The 18,059-nt window shown below is 42.9% G+C and overlaps 1 protein-coding gene and 1 long non-coding RNA gene across 4 annotated transcripts in view; one reads left to right on the plus strand and one right to left on the minus strand.

Moving 5' to 3' along the window:
* Nucleotides 1–340: 340 nt before the first annotated feature.
* The window catches only part of TMEM248 (transmembrane protein 248), a 42,317-nt gene continuing 24,598 nt past the window's right edge, over nt 341–18,059 (plus strand). Inside the window, exons 1-2 of one of the 3 annotated variants that reach the window (XM_061401826.1) lie at nt 341–653; nt 12,849–12,979. The gene's annotated coding sequence lies outside the window, so the exon portion shown is untranslated. Of the gene's footprint in view, nt 654–12,848; nt 12,980–15,651; nt 15,876–18,059 lie in introns of those variants that run through there. The other 2 variants (XM_061401824.1, XM_061401825.1) reach the window with 2 other exon arrangements.
* LOC133238569 (uncharacterized) lies at nt 3,831–15,578 on the minus strand. Its single transcript, XR_009733564.1, has 3 exons — nt 15,494–15,578; nt 5,115–5,231; nt 3,831–4,185 (listed from the first exon to the last, which is right to left on the minus strand). It is a non-coding gene; the product is annotated as an uncharacterized LOC133238569 (long non-coding RNA).

Consider the following 18,059-nt stretch of genomic DNA (forward strand, 5'->3'; position numbering starts at 1 on the left):
AGAGAAAAAAAAAAGTGTGTGTGTGTATATATATATATATATAATCATCAGTAATTACCATTGGGTTTGAGGGTTATAGATGGTTTTAATTTTCCTTTTTGATATTTCCTTAGTCTTCTTAACTTTATACAATGGCATGGTAGTTTTATCATCAGAAAACAGAAAAAAAAATATTTTCAGAGTATAAAAACAAAAGCTTCAAACTACTGCATGACAGAATTGACTAGCACACATTAGCTCTTAAAGGGAGAAGTTTGTTTTAAAAGTGACACAGCTGTCTCTGAGCAGCGTTTCCCAGGCAACCTCTCCGTGGTTGCCAATACAGAATGCCACCTCTAGGGGTGGAATCAAGCTCTTGGCTGGCCTGCCCTGCTTTAAAAGAATAATGAGTTGTCTGCAGGGGTAGGTGTCTGGCTTAAATTTCCTCCACAGGAGTATGCACCTGTCGAATGGTTTCCCTGCCAGAAGAAAATTGCTTGCTCCCTTAGTAAAAAGTCAATGAAGCTGAAAGAAAGCTAGTTTCTTGGATTTGAGGTAGCAGCCAGAAGACTGGTAAGCATTCTTAAATGTGGAGGCCTCTCTAAGCAGCAGGACGAGTCTGTCGTCAGAATTAAGCTGAAATTCTAGTGGCATCTGCTCTGGGCGGTGGAGAGGTGGGTTGCATTTGGTCATTTTTCTCCTGATTTGGAAAGTGAGAGGGGCGGATGGACATGGTCACTATTTCAAATGGAAACTTTCTCCTCCCCAAAATAAGAGTGACTCATTCTGAAATGAGCCCTGTTTGGGTGAACTGATTAGTGAGGGGTTGGACAAGGTGGTCTGCAGAAGCATCTTTCTTTAAAATATACTAATTTTCTGCCCTAAATATATGTGGAGCCCAGACTACATATGAAGAATGGTGCTGGAGGGACTGTGAAAGGTACATGGCCTGGACTTTGACTTCAGCTTCCTTACAATCCAGTAAAAATAGGAAGCTCTAAAAATATGAAAAGTCAAATAGCTCAAGACTTGTTTGACCATAAGATATAATGGAAGTGACAGGGACCACATCCGGGCTTAACTGCCCTGTGGAATAATTATAGTATCTCAAGTGTATTCAGCCCCTATGTACAAGGTCCTGTGCTAAGCAAGCATTTAAAATGTATTACCTCTTGAATGTAATAAACCTAGTCTAACCATTTCCTTTGTTTTGGGCTGTGCTGAATCTTCATTGCTGTGAGGGCTTTTCTCTGGTTGCGGTGCGCTGGCTTCTCACTGTGGTGGCTTCTCTTGTGGAGCACGGGCTCTACTGCGCGCAGGTTTCGGTAGTTGCGGCTCCTGGGCTCTAGAGCACAGGCTCCATAGTTGCGGTGCATGGGCTTAGTTTGCTCCGCAGTGTGTGGGATCTTCCTGGACCAAGGATTGAACCCGTGCCTCCTGCATGGGCAGGTGGATTCTTTACCACTGAGCCACTAGGGAAGCCCTAAGAAACCTGGACTAACAGGAATAATAATAGGTAGATTTAATTAGTGCATAATACACGCTAGGCATTGTGCTAAGTGCTTCACATAACAACATACATTGAACCTTCTCAGGGAACCTGCGGGGAAGTTTATTACTGTTATTCCAAGGCACAGAAATGAGGCTGATGCACCAAGATGTGAGTGTCTTGCCCAAGATCACAGAGCTTAAGTGGGGAACCAGGATTCAAACCCGGGCTGTCTAGCTCCGGAGTCCCACTCTTCTTGTTCTATTTTTACTTTGTGTTAGTAAAGTGTTAGTCGTTCAGTTGTGCCTGACTCTTTGCAATCCCATGGACTGCAGCCCACCAGGCTCCTCTGTCCATGAGATTTTCCAGGCAAGTATACTGGAGTGGGTTGCCATTTCCTTCTCCAGGGGATCTTCCCAACCCAGGGATCGAACCCAGGTCTCCTGCACTGCAGGCGGATTTTTTACCAACTGAGCTACAAGGGTAAGAACACTTAAAATGAGATCTGTTCTCTTAATATGAGATCTATCCTCTAAAATTTTTGTGTATTTAATTTTGGGTTAAATGTTATACAGGATTGTTGACTCTAGGAACAATGTTGCACAGCAGATCTCTAGAGCTTATTCATCTTGTTTAACTGAAACTCTACACCTACTGATGAATAACCCCATCTCCCATTTCCCCAGCCTCTGGTAACTGCCATTTCCTATCTTTGATTTTGTGAAAGATATCTCCTGGAGATGGAATTAGGCAGTACATGTCTTTCTGTGTCTGGCATATTTCACTTAGCCTAATGTCCCTAAGGTCCATCCATGTTCCGTATTGCAGAATTCTGCAATAAAAATTTTATTTCCTTTTTAAAAAAATCTTTATTTTATTGAAGTATAGTTGGTTTATAATGCTGTGATGATGTCTACTGTACAGCAAAGTGATTCAGTTAGACATATATATACACATTCTTTTTCATATTCTTTTCCATTGTGGTTTATCACAAGTTGTTGAATACAGTTCCCTGTACTATAGAGTAGGACCTTGTTGTTAATCCATCTTATATATAATAACTTGCACAGAATTTTCTTAATTATTTTTTAATATTTTGGCCAGGCTGCTCAGCATGCAGGATCTTTAGTTCCCCAACCAGGGATTAAACTTAAGTCCCTTGCAGTGGAAGTACAGAGTCTTAACCATTGGACCAGCAGGGAAGTCTCAGAATTTCCTTGTTTTTTTTTTTAAAGGCTGAGTAGCATTCCATCGTATGTACACACATTTTCTTTATCCAGTCATCTCTTGGACATTTAGGTTTTTTTCCCACCTCTCAGCAACTGTGACTAGTGTTGCAGTGAACACAGAGTTCAGACTTCCATTCATCCTGATTCTGTTCTGTTGGATATATTCCTGGAAGTGCTGGATCATATGGCTGATCTCTTGTTAATTTTGGGTAGCCACCATACTATTTTTCATAGCAGTTGTACCATTTTACATTCCCACAGAGTCTCCACTTCAAAACACCATTTTATATCAACTCTCCCCAAGATCTCAGAGAACTGAGAAGAGAGAGGTTGGTAAAGAGTTTTGGGGCTTCAGGAAGATAATGAAATTTGAAGAGTTTTTATTAGAGAAAAGATGAAAAAGGAGAGGTTTGAAGTGGGGTGTGGCTGTTTTTGTTATTAGGCAATTAGGACTATAGCATTTCAAGCTACAGTATTTGATTCATGTTTTAAGAGAATTTTATCAATTCCAGCCATGAATTTCCAGTCGACCCTGGGGTGCAGCCTTGAGTTGCTCACAGCCAAAATTAGACATCAAAAAGTGTGGCTAGCAGCCAAATTTGGTCCACCCCCTGCTTTTGTAAATAAAGTTTTATTAGAACACTGCCACTCCCATTCATTCTGTTGCTTTCATACTACATGGCCAGAGATGAATAGTTAGAATAGAGTTCCTGTGGCCTGTAAAACCTAAAATATTTTTTGCAGAAGTTTGTCGACCACTGGTCTAATGTAGTGCAGTGATTGTTAGTTTTTCCTCCTAAATTTTTAATTTGGAAAAATGTCAAATCTACAGAAATATTGGAAGAATAATGAACAACCTACATGCCCTTCTCCTTGATCTAATCCTTAACATTTTGCCACATTTGCTTTTTCTCTCTTGTCCTCCCTCTTTTTCTTTCTCCCCTGCCACTCCCACTCTGGCTGCAGTACTTGTTAGGTGCAGATACCATAATTTTATATCCCTAAATAAATTAGATATATATATCTCCTAAGAATAAGGACAGTGTTTTACATAACAATGAAAATTTAACTTTGAGGCAATAAACAGACCAAATTCTCCAAATAGTGTCTTTAATAGATTTTTTTTTAATAAAATCCAGTTTCATGTGCAGGATTAATTACCACATTTATTGGTCATGTCTTTTTAGTCTTCTTTAAATAATTGCCAGCCTTATTTTGTTTGGGTGTGTTTTTTCAGCTTTATTGATATAGTTTACAAAACTGTAGGATGTTTAATGTGTACATGAGGATTTTTGTTTTTCATGACATTGGTATATGTTTGTAGAGGGTGGGCTCAATGTTTAGAGAACGTCGCTCATCCGGGATTTGTTTGGTCATTTCATGGTGACTAGATTTGAGTTTTCACTGGAAGGACTGATGCTGAAGCTGAAGCTCCAATACTTTGGCCACCTGATGTGAAGAGCCGACTCACTGGAAAAGACCCTGATGCTGGGAAAGATTGAGGGCAGGAGGAGAAGGGGGCGACAGAGGATGAGATGGTTGAATGGCATCATTGATTCAATGGACATGAGTTTGAGCAAACTCCATGAGATAGTGAAGGACAGTGAAGCCTGGCGTGCTGCAGTCCATGGGGTCTCAAAGAGTCAGATACAACTGACTGAACAACAGGGTTTGTGTTTTAGGGGCAGGAGTACCAAAGAGGGGCTGTGTCCTTGTCAGCGCCCCCATCAGGAGACTGATTTTTAATGCAGGAAAACTACCCCAATGGTGGTAAACAGGTTTGAATTGCTAAAGACACACAAATGACAGGACTCAATAAGGCAGTGCTTACAAATCTAGAGTTTATCTCAGGAAAAGGGTACAAGATAGCAATGCCATTAATGTAAGGAACAGTATCACAGCCAAAGGCTGTCACCCTATGTGCACAGAACACCTGGGAACAGGACCTGTTCATGTAGAGAATCTAGATGTGCACACATATTCCCAATGTTTGCAGTCATTTGAGGGTTGGTATTCATTTAAACAGACAGCTGCTCCATCCAGTACCACCAGCACAGACACTTTTTTAATACTTGACATTTCTTTTCCTCCCTGATCAGTAACAATCTATACTTTTGAGGGTATTTCTTTTGACTGATTAAACCATAAGTAATCTATCACTGATTTTCTTCGCCCCTCCCAACAAAATGTAGCTTTTCTCATGTACCGTCTATTATTTCTCATGGGAATATAGGTTTAAGGCTTTGTCTCTTGTTTCAGGTTCAAAACATCTTGAGAATGTAACCAAATTTCTTTTCTTGGGTCACGTACTTTGACAGATATTGGTTCCCAGCAAGAGTAATCTCTCAACAAGGCCCATGTGTCCTCGGTTGGCCATGAGAGAAATGTCCCAGCGTAGATCATCTGTACTTATGTACATAAAGGAAACGGGAACCTGAAGGGGCAGCCACGTTGGTCCTGGTCCAGACAGGTGCACGGTCAGACCTCCCACCGCTTTGTCCACTGTGAGGACATAGACCACGCCTAGAAGTTCACTAAAAAAAAAAAAATTGGTGGACTGTATGTAACATAAAATTGACCATTTTCAAGTGTACAATTCAGTGTCATTAAAGTACATTCACAAATGTTGTGCCACTATACATTTCTAGAATTTGTTCATCATCCCAGGCAGAAACTTGGTACCCATTAAACAATAACTCCTCACTCCCCACCCCCTACAGTTCCCAGTAACCTCTATTCCACTTTCCTAATCAATTTGCCTATTCTAGCTCCTTCGTGTAAGGGAAATCATACTATATATATTCTTTTGTTTCTGACTTATTTCATTGATCATAATGTTTTCAAGGCTAATCCTTGCTGTTGCAAGTATCAGAATTTCTTCCCTTTTTAAGATTAAATTCCATTCTATGTACATATCAGACTTTAAAAATTCAGACTTAAATTGAAGAAAGTAGGAAAACCACTAGACCATTCAGGTATGACCTGAATCAAATCCCTTATGATGATACAATGGAAGTGACAAACAGATTCAAAGGATTAGATCTGATAGATAGAGTGCCTGAAGAACTATGGACCAAGGTTCATGATGTTGTACAGGAGGCAGTGATCAAGACCATCCCCAAGAAAAAGAAATGCAAAAAAGCAAAATGGTTGTCTGAGGAGGCCTTACAAATAGCTGAGAAAAGAAGAGAAGCTAAAGGTAAAGGAGAAAAGGAAAGATACACCCATTTGAATGCAGAGCTCCAAAGAAAAGCAAGGAGAGATAAGAAAGACTTCTTCAGTGAGCGATGCAAAGAAATAGAGGAAAACAATAGAATGGGAAAGACTAGATATCTCTTCAAGAAAATTAGAGATGCCAAGGGAACATTTCATGCAAAGATGGGCTCAATAAAGGACATAATGTTATGGATCTAACAGAAGCAGAAGATACTCAGAAGAGGTGGCAACAAAACACAGAACTATACAAAAAAGAGCTTCACAACCCAGATAATCACGATGGTGTGATCACTCACCTAGAGGCAAACATCCTGGAATGCTAAGTCAAGTGGGTCTTAGAAAGCATCACTACTGTGGAGGTGATGGAACTCCAGTTGACCTATTTCAAATCCTAAAAGATGATGCTGTGAAAGTGCTGCACTCAGTATGCCAGCAAATTTGAAAAACTCAGCAATGGCCACAAGACTGGAAAAGGTCAGTTTTCATTCCAATCCCAAAGAAAGGCAATGCCAAAGGATGTTCGAACTACCATATAACGGCACTCAATCTCACACACTAGCAAAGTAATGCTCAAAATTCTCCAAGCCAGGCTTCAACGGTACGTGAACCGTGAACTTTCAGATGTTCAAGCTGGATTTAGAAAAGGCAGAGGAACCAGAGATCAAATTGCCAGCATCCACTGGATCATGGAAAAAACAAGAGAGTTCCAGAAAATGTCTACTCCTGCTTTACTGACTACACCAAGCCTTTGTGTGGATGATAACAAACTGTGGAAAATTCTTAAAGAGACGGAAATACCAGACCACCTTACCTGCCTCCTGAGAATTCTGTATGCAGATCAAGAAGCAACAGTTAGAACTGGACATGGAACAACAGACTGGTTCCAAATAGGACAAGGAGTACGTCAAGGCTGTATATCATCACCCTGCTTATTTAACTTATATGCAGAGTACATCACGAGAAACGCTGGGCTGGAGGAAGCACAAGCTGGAATCAAGATTGCTGGGAGAAATATCAATCACCTCAGATATGCAGATGACACCACCCTTATGGCAGAAAGTGAAGAAGAACTAAAGAGCCTCTTGATGAAAGTGAAAGAGGAGAGTGAAAAAGTTGGCTTAAAGTTCAACATTCAGAAAACTAAGATCATGGCATCTGGTCCCATCACTTCATGGCAAATAGATGGGGAGACAGTGGAAACAGTGACTGACTTTATTTTTCTGGGCTCCAAAATCACTGCAGATGGTGATTGCAACCATGAAATTAAAGATGCTTACTCCTTGGAAGGAAAGTTATGACCAACCTAGACAGCATATTAAAAAGCAGAGACATTACTTTGTCAACAAAGGTCTGTCTAGTCAAGGCTATGGTTTCTCTCTTGATCCAGTGGTTAAGACTTTGCCTTCCAATGCAGAGGGTGCTGGTTCAGTCTCTGGTCGGGGAGCTAAGAACCTACCTGCCTCACAGCCAAAAAACCAAAACATAAAACAGAAGCAGTAATGTAACAAATTCAATAAAGATTTATTTTTTTTAAGTCTTGGGCTTCCCTAGTGGCTCACTGGGGCTTCCCTGGTGTCTCAGCTGGCAAAGAATCTGCCTGCAATGTGGGAGACCTGGGTTCGGTTCCTGAGTTGGCAAAATCCCCTGGAGAAGGGAATGGCTGCCCACTCCAGTATTCTGGCCTGGAGAATTCCATGGACTGTATAGTCCATGGGGTCAAAAAGAGTTGGACATGACTAAGATACTTTCACTAAAAAAATGGTCCACATCAAAAAGCCTACGGTCCACATCTTAGCCTTTATGCCAATCTTCCTCCGTTATGGCCTTGATTTTTTTTTTTAACGAAGAAATGTCAATTATTTTAAAATTCGAAATAATCTCAATCTTAAGGAAAATTAGCAACTATGAGACAAAGAACTACTGCCTTTATATTAAAAGTTTTTATTTTGGAATTTGATGCCCTAGGCTCGTTGGAATTCTTTTCTTTCAGAAATTTCTCTACGCCTTGGAATTTCATATCCTAGGGCCTTTGAGGAGACCTAGTTGTGGGAAACTCAGATTCCTGTAATATTTCTATCAAGGTTTTGATGGCACTGTGTCAATTTCTTCCTTTTTTATTTTCATTTAAACATTAACTGTCTAAAGATTTTCACAGGATTAGAGCCTTGAAAGTTACTCCCTGCCTTGTTTTGATTTTCTTTTGTAAAGTCTTAATGTTTTGAAAGCAGCTTTATTGAGAGATAATTCATATACCACACAAATATATAGTTAAAATGTACAGTTCAGTGGTTTCCATTATATTCACAGACTTGTGCAACCATGACCACAATAAATTTTTGAACATTTTCATTGTCCCCAAAGAAACTCTCCTTTAGTTATCACCCTTCAATTTGCCTCCCACCTTAGGCAGCCTTTAGTCTAGTTTCTGTGTCCATAGATTTGCTTATTCTGGACACTTCGTATCAATGGAATCATATAATCCATGGTCTTTTGTTTCTGGCTTCTTTCACTTAGTATGTTTCCAAGGTTCATCTATGTAGCAGTACTCCCTTCCCCTTTATGGGTGAATAATATTCCAATAAAGGACAGAAATGGTATGGACCTAACAGAAACAGAAGATATTAAGAAGAGGTGGCAAGAATACACAGAAGAACTGTACAAAAAAAATCTTCACGACCCAGATAATCACGATGGTGTGGTCACTCACCCAGAGCCAGACATCCTGGTATGTGAAGTCAAGTGGGCCTTAGGAAGTATCACTATGAACAAAGCCATTGGAGGTGATGGAATTCCAGTTGAGCTATTTCAAATCCTGAAAGATGATCCTGTGAAAGTGCTGCACTCAATATGCTAGCAAATTTGGAAAACTCAGCAGTGGCCACAGGACTGGAAAAGGTCAGTTTTCATTCCAATCCCAAAGAAAGGCAATGCCAAAGAGTGCTCAAACTACCGCACAATTGCACTCATCTCACACGCTAGTAAAGTGATGCTCAAAATTCTCCAAGCCAGGCTTCAGCAATACGTGAACTGTGAACTTCCACATGTTCAAGCTGGTTTTAGAAAAGGCAGAGGAACCAGAGATCAAATTGCCAACATCTGCTGGGTCATCGAAAAAGCAAGAGAGTTCCAGGAAAATATCTATTTCTGCTTTACTGACTATGCCAAAGCCTTTGACTGTGTGGATCACAATAAACTGTGGAAAATTCTGAAAGAGATTGGGAATACCAGGCCACCTGGCCTGCCTCTTGAGAAACCTGTTATGCAGGTCAGGAAGCACCAGTTAGAACTGGACATGGAACAACAGACTGGTTCCAAATAGGACAAGAAGTACATCAAGGCTGTATATTGTCACCCTGCTTATTTAACTTATATGCAGAATACATCATGAGAAACGCTGGGCTGGAGGAAGCACAAGCTGGAATCAAGATTGCTGGGAGAAATATCAATCACCTCAGATATGCAGATGACACCACCCTTATGGCAGAGAGTGAAGAAGAACTAAAGAGCCTCTTGATGAAAGTGAAAGAGGAGAGTGAAAAAGTTGGCTTAAAGCTCAACATTCAGAAAACTAAGATCATGGCATCCGGTCCCATCACTTCATGGCAAATAGATGGGGAAACACTGGAAACAGTGGCTGACTTTATTTTTCTGGGCTCCAAAATCACTGCAGATGGTGATTGCAGCCATGAAATTGAAAGACGCTTATTCCTTGGAAGGAAAGTTATGACCAACCTAGACAGCATATTCAAAAGCAGAGACATTACTTCGTCAACAAAGGTCTGTCTAGTCGAGGCTATGGTTTTTCCAGTGGTCTTGTATGGATGTGAGAGTTGGACTATAAAGAAAGCTGAGGGCCAAAGAATTGATGCTTTTGAACTGTGGTGTTGGAGAAGACTCTTGAGAATCCCTTGGACTGCAAGGAGATCCAACCAGTCCATCCTAAAGGAGATCAGTCCTGGGTGTTCATTGGAAGGACTGATGTTGAAGCTGAAACTCCAATCCTTTGGCCACCTGATGCAAAAAGCTGACTCATTTGAAAAGACCCTGTAGCTGGGAAAGATTGAGGGCAGGAGCAGAAGGGGACGACAGAGGATGAGATGGTTGGATGGCATCACCGACTCAATGGACGTGGGTTTGGGTGGACTCTGGGAGTTGGTGATGGACAGGGAGGCCTGACATGCTGTGGTTCATGGAGTAGCAAAGAGTTGGACACGACTGAGCGACTGAACTGAACTGAATATTCCATTGCATGGATATTGCCCATTTTGTTTATCCATTCATCATTTGGTGAACATTTGAGCTGTTTCCACTTTTGGGCTATGATATCGCTGTTGTGAACATCTGTGTACATCTTTTTGTTTCGCCATGTCTTCCATTCTGTTGAGTCTCTAGGAGTGGAATTACAGGGTCAAATACAAACTCAATGCTTAACTTTTTGAGGAATTGCCAATCTGTTTTCCTAAGTGGCTATGCCATCTAACTTAAAAAAAAATTCCCCGTGGGGTCACGGGGATAAAGGCTTTGAAGCTGCTACTTTCACATTCTCCGTGGACTCAATAGTAAAGTATTAGATGGTGCCAATGCCGGCGGGATTCCTTCCATTATGGTTTTGGTCACAGCCTGGGTGACTCAGTTCCATAATTATTACATAGCCCAATCCCGGCTGCACCTGCTATGTTTTGGCATCTTCAGTTTGTGTGGATAAAGGGAGGGACAATAAAGTTACCCTTCTCTGGATATGTATGAAGGGACCTTTTTCTTCATCCATTCCGTTAATCTAGGGGCTTCCTCATGACCCATCCTCACAAAGGTATTAGCCAACAGAGGATGGGGTGGGGGTAGCCCAGATACTCCCTCTCTGGCTAGCAGACTTCAAAGCAGGGACAGAGACCCAATTCTAAAGGTCTCCGGAGGCTCATTTTCACAAATGTTTATTAGGACGATGTCTGTGATGATCTACAAAATGTCTCCATTCCTTTACTGAATAATCCCTTATTTCCATGGCTTCCTGCCCTCCACTCTCATCTTGCCCCACTTTAATTATCTTCATGGGTGTCACTGGCTGAGCTGATTCATCAAAAATTATAGCACCAGCCAGAGAGGGCAGAACTCAACCCATGGAGATTCTGAGCTTGCTTTCATTTGGCTAGTGCTCAAAGCAGCAACCATGGGACTGAATTTGTAGCTGACTTGACATTGGTTTGCATTTCCCTTCTGATCCATTTAAGCTCCTGGAGTTTGGATTCTTTCATTTTCAGATTTCACTTGACAGTTTTATTATTAATAAGTATCTCATTTCAAAATCTGTGCTATTTCAAACCAAGGATGGCTTGTTCGTTTTCATCTGCTTTATCGGAATTATCTTTTTTAGGAGCTGTGTTTGTTTATTTAAGTTATTATTTATTATTTGGCTGCATCTGGCCTCAGCTGCAGCATGCGGGATCTTTGTTGTCTCACGCAGTGAACGGTCTTTCTAGTTGTGGCTTAGCTGCCCACTGGCATGTGGGATCTTAGTTCCCTGACCAGGGATTGAATCCGAGTCCCCTGCATTGCAAGGCGGGTTCTTAACCACCTGATCACCAGGGAAGTCCTATCCTTTTTCTTTTTAAATAATGCCTTAGCCATTAAGAGTGAGGAGGCTTTCAGTAAGTCCTACTTCAGACACCAGCTGCATGAATGGTGGCAATTAAGGAGAAGGGATACGCTACCCACTCCAGTGTTCTTGGGCTTCCCTATGGCTCATCTGGTAAAGAATCTGCCTGCAATGTGGGAGACCTGGGTTTGATCCCTGGGTAGGGAAGATCCCCTGGAGAAGGGAAAGGCTACCCACTCCAGTGTTCTGGCCTGGAGAATTCCATGGACTATAGTCCATGGGGTCGCAAAGAGTCGGACACGACTGAGAGACTTTCACTTTCACTTAACAGGGTTCAATTGCTCAGGAAACTCATAGGGCAATGCTACAGTTTATTACAGGAAAAAATAAATAGCAACAGTATTAAAGTAAGGACATGCATTATAGCCAAAGACTATTCCATAGCAAAAGGTCTGGAAAGACCAGGTCCTATTGTCCATTTTTTATAAGAACCAAGACAGAAATCACTTTTTCTCTTGGATCAGGAACCATCAACATGTGCATGAAAACTTTGGAACAGGGAGCCCAAAGCAGAGTCCTTTAAAGATCTTGCCGGTCATATAGGTACATTCCTCAATGGCAGAGCCCCCTGTGGGGCCTCAAGAAGCCCAGGTGTAAATTATCAGTCTGATTATTATCAATAAATAATGCTGAGAAGCTGACATAAACCATTCTAAAGCTCCTTGAACCCAAGGGTTTACAAAGCAACGCTTCATCAATATGTTGACCAGGGGTTGGGACCCTGCCTGAACTTTCACAAAACAGTTAAAGTTTGTTGTGGTCTTACCGTGGTTAACTGTCACAGCACATATCTTTTGACAGCATTTTACAGTTTACACAACATTTGGAGGATTTTTTGTTGTTGTTGTTCAGTCGCTAAGTTGTTTCTGACTCTTTTGTGACCCCATGGACTGCAGCATGCCAGGCTTTCCTGTCCTTCACCATCTCCCAGAGTTTGCTGAAACTCATGTCCATTGAGTCTGTGATGCCATCCAGCCATCTCATCCTCTGCCACCCCTTTTTTCTCCTGCCCTCAATCTTTCCCAGCATCAGGGTCTTTTCCAGTGAGTTGGCTCTTTGCATCAAGTGGCCAAAGTATTGGAGCTTCAGCTTCAGCATCAGTCCTTCTAATGAATATTCAGGGTTGGTTTCCTTTAGGATTGACTGGTTTGATCTCCTTTTAGTCCAAGGGACTCTCAAGAGTCTTCTCCAGCACCACAGTTCAAAAACATCAATTCTTCAGTGCTCAGTTTTCTTTATGGTCTTCGACTTGAGTAAGTGGATGTTATTTTCTCCACCTTAGGAATGAAGAGTCTGAGGTTCGGAGTGTTTGTGACTTACTCAAGGGGATCCACACAGTGAACAGCAAAGCCAGGACTAGACTCCAAATCCCACCTCCAACCAGAGTCTCCTGCTCTCCTTCCTGCTGTCGAGGTATACCTTCCTTCCCGGCAAATTGTTTATCCTCAGTGAGTCCCCCATCATTATCACCAATGACATCCTTTTGTATCTGTTGGAATTCATATTTCTTCTTTTATGAAATGTTTACTGTTCTTTCACTTATGCAACAGTGTTTATTGATTCTGATATTTCATCGAGTGTAAGATGTTCATTGATTCAATAACAGCTTTTCAGAAAAAGAATTACATAAGTATGTATGAAAATAGTGGAGTTAAAATGTTTTTATTTCTTTTTGGACTTCGATGCACAGAATTGACATGACTTATTTTTAATTTATAACAGCATATATTTATCCTGACACAATGACCTACCACACTGCTGCTCACTTTCACAATCCAGGTTTAAGTTTAGTTCACATTCACCAACTGATTTAAAGAACCTACGGCCACTTGTAGCTATTTATTGCTTGCATTGGCATGCTTGTCAAAGCCTCCACTTGTAATTTGACTGACTTTACCATCTTTAAGGTTGAAGGTATAATCTTGAGGATTAAAATATCTTTGGTTTAATTATTTTCTACTGGAAGTTAAGCAGCTTCTTTTGAAAACCAGCTGACAGCTATTAATACTTTTGTCAAAGGTAAGTGTTTCAGGGTACAGTCATTCTGTTTCACGACTCTTGAATGACTTCACAGTGGCATCTCCTAGGTTTGACCTACTTTAAGATACTTAGCAGCTTCTGCTGCCTTTGTCACATGATAAACCATCTTCATACTCAATGACTTTCTAATTCAATGGTGAATCACAGTGTTTTCCATTTTTATTAGCTATCTAGTGGATACAAAATAAAAATTTTAAGTTATGCATAAAATATAAACAATAACTTAAATTTGTTAAATAGCTGTGTGCTCATGACCCTTTTTAAGATAGAGAACATTCCAATTACCTTTGAATTGGCTTGTGCGCTTTTCCCCGAGTCCATCATTCTAACACTTAGCATGAAGACTGCATCTTTTTCTTAATGATTAATTGTTTAACGCTTTATTTAATTTTATTTTTGGTTGTTCTGGGTCTTCGCTGCTTTGTGCCAGCTTTCTCTAGTTGCAGTGAGTGGGGGTTACTCTTCATTGCAGTGCACAGGCTTCTCATTTTGCTGGTCTCTCTTGTTGTGGAGCATGGGCTTCAGCAGTTGCAGCATGCAGGCTTCAGTAGTTGAGGCCAAGCTCTAGAGCAAAGCCTCCGTAGTTGTGGCTTAGCTGCTTCGTGGCATATGGAATCTTCCCAGACCAGGGATCAAACCCATGTCCCCTGCATTGGCAGGCAGATTCTTACCCACTACGCCACCAGGGAAATCCTGTGCCTCTTTTTCTCTTGATTTTTGTCAGAGTTCTACCAATTATGTATGCATCTCTAAATAATATGTCCATTATATTAGCATGTTTGGAAATTTTTTTTTACAGTGGAATTATGCTTCAATGTATCACTGTGTGACTTGCTCCCTGAGATTGAGCTTCTTTGCTGTGTCAGCAGTTTTCAATTATTTTTCACTGCTCTTTTGTATTGTATTTGATTATATATGAATACACCTAAGGTTTACAGGCTTGCATTTGACTGTATGAGCATTTGTTTTTCCCCTCCCCTTAATTCTTAGTGATTACAAACAGTGGTCTGGGGTGGGGGTGGGAGGAAGACTCAAGAGGGAAGGGATATATGTATGCATGCTGCTACTGCTATTAAGTCGCTTCAGTCGTGTCCGACTCTGTGCGACCCCATCGACGGAAACCCACCAGGCTCCCCCGCCCCTGGGATTCTCCAGGCAAGAACACTGGAGTGGGTTGCCATTTCCTTCTCCAATGCATGAAAGTGAAAAGTGAAAAGGAAGTCGCTCAGTCGTGTCCAACTCTTAGCGACCCCATGGACTACAGCCTACCAGGCTCCTCCGTCCATGGGATTTTCCAGGCAAGAGTACTGGAGTGGGGTGCCATTGCCTTCTCCGATATGTATGCATACATTTGCCTAATTCACATTGTTGTGCAGCAGAAACTAACACAACACTGTAAAGCAATTATAGTCCAAAAACAACCAAAACAAAAAACGAACCAAAAAAATAGCGGTGCTATAAACATTACTAGGTCAATTTGTGCAGACGTGCAAGTGTTTTTCCAGGGTAACAGTCTCCGGAGATTATGTATATCTTCAAGTTTACTGGACAATGCCAATTTATTTTACAAAAATCTTTAAAATCATTTTACAAATAAATTTCATAATTTTGATTGCAGGAAGGGATACTTTTATCAGCAGTGATTAATCCCGGAGCAGAGAGACACACAGACACACACGCACACACTTTACACACACACCCATCAAACACTAAATATGCACTGCCTGAAGCCTTGTACAAAAAGCACAGGGACACACAGAGATCCACAAACATGCACCACTCATGCATACTCGGCGCAATCACTCTGACTACACACCACTCTTACACAGAACACGCAAAAGAACGTCCCGCACTCCACGCTGGCACGCACGCACCCCACGTACTCACGTGCGAGCCCGCCACGTGACCCCGCTAGGAAGCGTGGCCTCCGCCTCCAGCGACTGAGGAGTCTTGTCCCCGCCGCGCCGCCGTCGGACGCCAGGTGTCGGAGGTCAAGGCGGCGTTGGCCGTGGCGTTTTTTTCTACCCGGAAACCACGGAAGCCGGACCTGGTGACGAGACCGTGTCGCGGCGGCGGGAGCCCGACTGGCCTCTGGTCCTCGCGTCGGCCCCGCGGAGCCGGACGCTGCCCCCGGCGCGGCGGGGAGAATGGTGCCGAGCGGCCCCGGGCCGGCCGCGCGCCGCCGCTAGTGAGCTCCGAGCGGCCGCGGGCGTCCGGCGAGCAGCTGGCCCGGCCGGGCCCGGGGCGCGCCGCTGCCCACCGGGGCGGGGTGAGCCAGGGCGGGCGGGGGTCAGGGCTTGGCCGGGGCTGACGAGGGCCGGGAGGGGATGAACTGGCTTGGTTTCGCCCTCACGTCTCGGGCTGCAGCCCCGACTCCAGCTGCTGATGGGGGTTGGTCCTGGTCCGGCCTAGGCTGGTGGCCTCGGCCTGGGTCGCCGGCCACCGGGGTTTGTCCATTCGCGTCCCCGGAGCCAGCGTTCCCTGGAGGCCCTCGAGATGGCAGGACTTGCCACGTCTGGAGCCGAGGCCTGGATAATTTGGATTTGGCACGGGGAACTTGGTGGTGGTTTGCCTTTGTTGACTTTGGGACGCGTTTGCGTTATTCTTCCGTTTGCGAAGGATACACATTTCAAGATGGGAGGGAGAGACTTGGGTACATGCGACACTTGAAGTGAACTAGTGGTATTTTTTTGTGTCAAGCTTGGTAACTATCCAGAGCGGGGGTGGATTATCATCCTCACTTATATTTTAATAAACTAAATTGAGTGGCTTCAAGGTAATCTAGAGGCCGGTAATTCTAGTTCCCTTGATAGGCACCCTCTGGAATAAGACTAGGCCTGTTGTGCTGCTTTCGATCGTGTAAACACCATAATCGGTGGACAGCTGGTGAGGGGGCCTTTGTTGAAGAATCCGGTGTCTGTAGTTTAGTTTTCAGCCGATGACAGCCTTGGCTGAGTGTTGAATGATGAGCTGCTTTGCGGTCTGCCTGAAAGCAGGAAAGCTTGTGGTTGCTGAATTGCTACTTTCCCGCCTCAAAGGTGAGCCCTCTCGGGGAGGTAGCGGGAGGCAAGACCCCAGGGTTGGTGATGACTGTTGGTTTGTCCCTGTAGCATTCTTTTTGCTGAGCTTGGAGTCTGAGCTTTTTGTATCCCATCTGTAGATAGTGCTCGGTTCCAGCTTGAATGATAAAAGCACCCTCCGCTCCCTCACTGCATCTAAGAAATCTCAAAGGAAATAGACCTGTTGTGCAGCTGAGATATACTTTATGACTCCAAGACTGTTTACTCTGGGAGTAAGGAGGCAGTGTGTTGACTTCCTAGTAAAGGTTGGGAAGAATTTCTGTGGCCTAATTGAGACGGACTGGAATCAGGGCTGCGGAGGGCGTCTGGGTTCTAGGATCACAAATGCTGATGGAGCGCACCTGCTCTGTTGGGGCGGGAGCTGCAGCTGCTGCAGGGAAGCGAGACAGACCTAAGTGCAAATATAGTTTTTGCTGGCCAGGGACTTAATTAGAGAAAGGGATGGGGGATAAAACGTGGCAGGACTTAATTGCCATATAGAGATACCAGCTATTAGAGATTTCCTTCTGATTAGGATCAGAAAACCTTCCTAAAGGAAGTGACTTTTTAAAAAGACTTTTTAATTTTTTTGTTGTGGTACAGCCGATTAACAAACTATGTTGCAATAGTTTGAGACGAACAGTGGAGGGACTCAGGCATACATATACATGTATGCATTCTCCCTCTAGCCCCAGTCCCATCCAGGCTGCCACATAACCTTGAAGGAAGTGACTTTTGAGGTGGACCTTGAAGGATGGGGAGGGTTTGGGTCATTACAGATGTGCTGGGAAATAGAAAGCTTGGGCCTTTGGTGGAAGGGCACCGGGTCTAGGTAGCTAGGCAGTAGGTGTCTGGAAGTATTCGCAGAGACAGCTGGTTAAGGGTTGAATGCTTTTCTGCTTCAGAAAAACACAGGCTACCGAGTCTGACTTCTGGTGGTTTTCTGGGTTAGAGAACTGTTTGCATTTGATGTATGTGTCTTCTTTTGTTAAACAGCCAATGACACGAAGCAGTGCTTAACTCATTTTAAAGACAATGAAAAAAGATGCTGATTGTAATTCCTGTCTGGTATTAACAATCAGGAAATTAAATGTGCTGTCCTCGAGTGGTTTATGTGCCTGTGTTTAGTTTGCAGGAGCACAGATCTAGTAACATCTCTGCCACTCTGGCTTCAGCCGAGTGATAAATGGCAGACTTTTAGCCATCACCTGAGTGTTTTTAATGACACTTAGTTCACTTCACAGAGATGTTGTTTGTTTCTATTACCCAGTTGTTGAAGAACTGTTGAGGCTGTTCAAACAGGACACCACCATGTAATTGCCCTGGAATGTTACGATTAGTCTTAGGACCTCACTGGCTTCAGCCGTAGCTTTTCGTTAAACATACTAGGGACC

Source organism: Bos javanicus, chromosome 25 (assembly GCF_032452875.1).
Source record: "Bos javanicus breed banteng chromosome 25, ARS-OSU_banteng_1.0, whole genome shotgun sequence".
NCBI classification, from domain to species: Eukaryota; Metazoa; Chordata; class Mammalia; order Artiodactyla; family Bovidae; genus Bos; species Bos javanicus.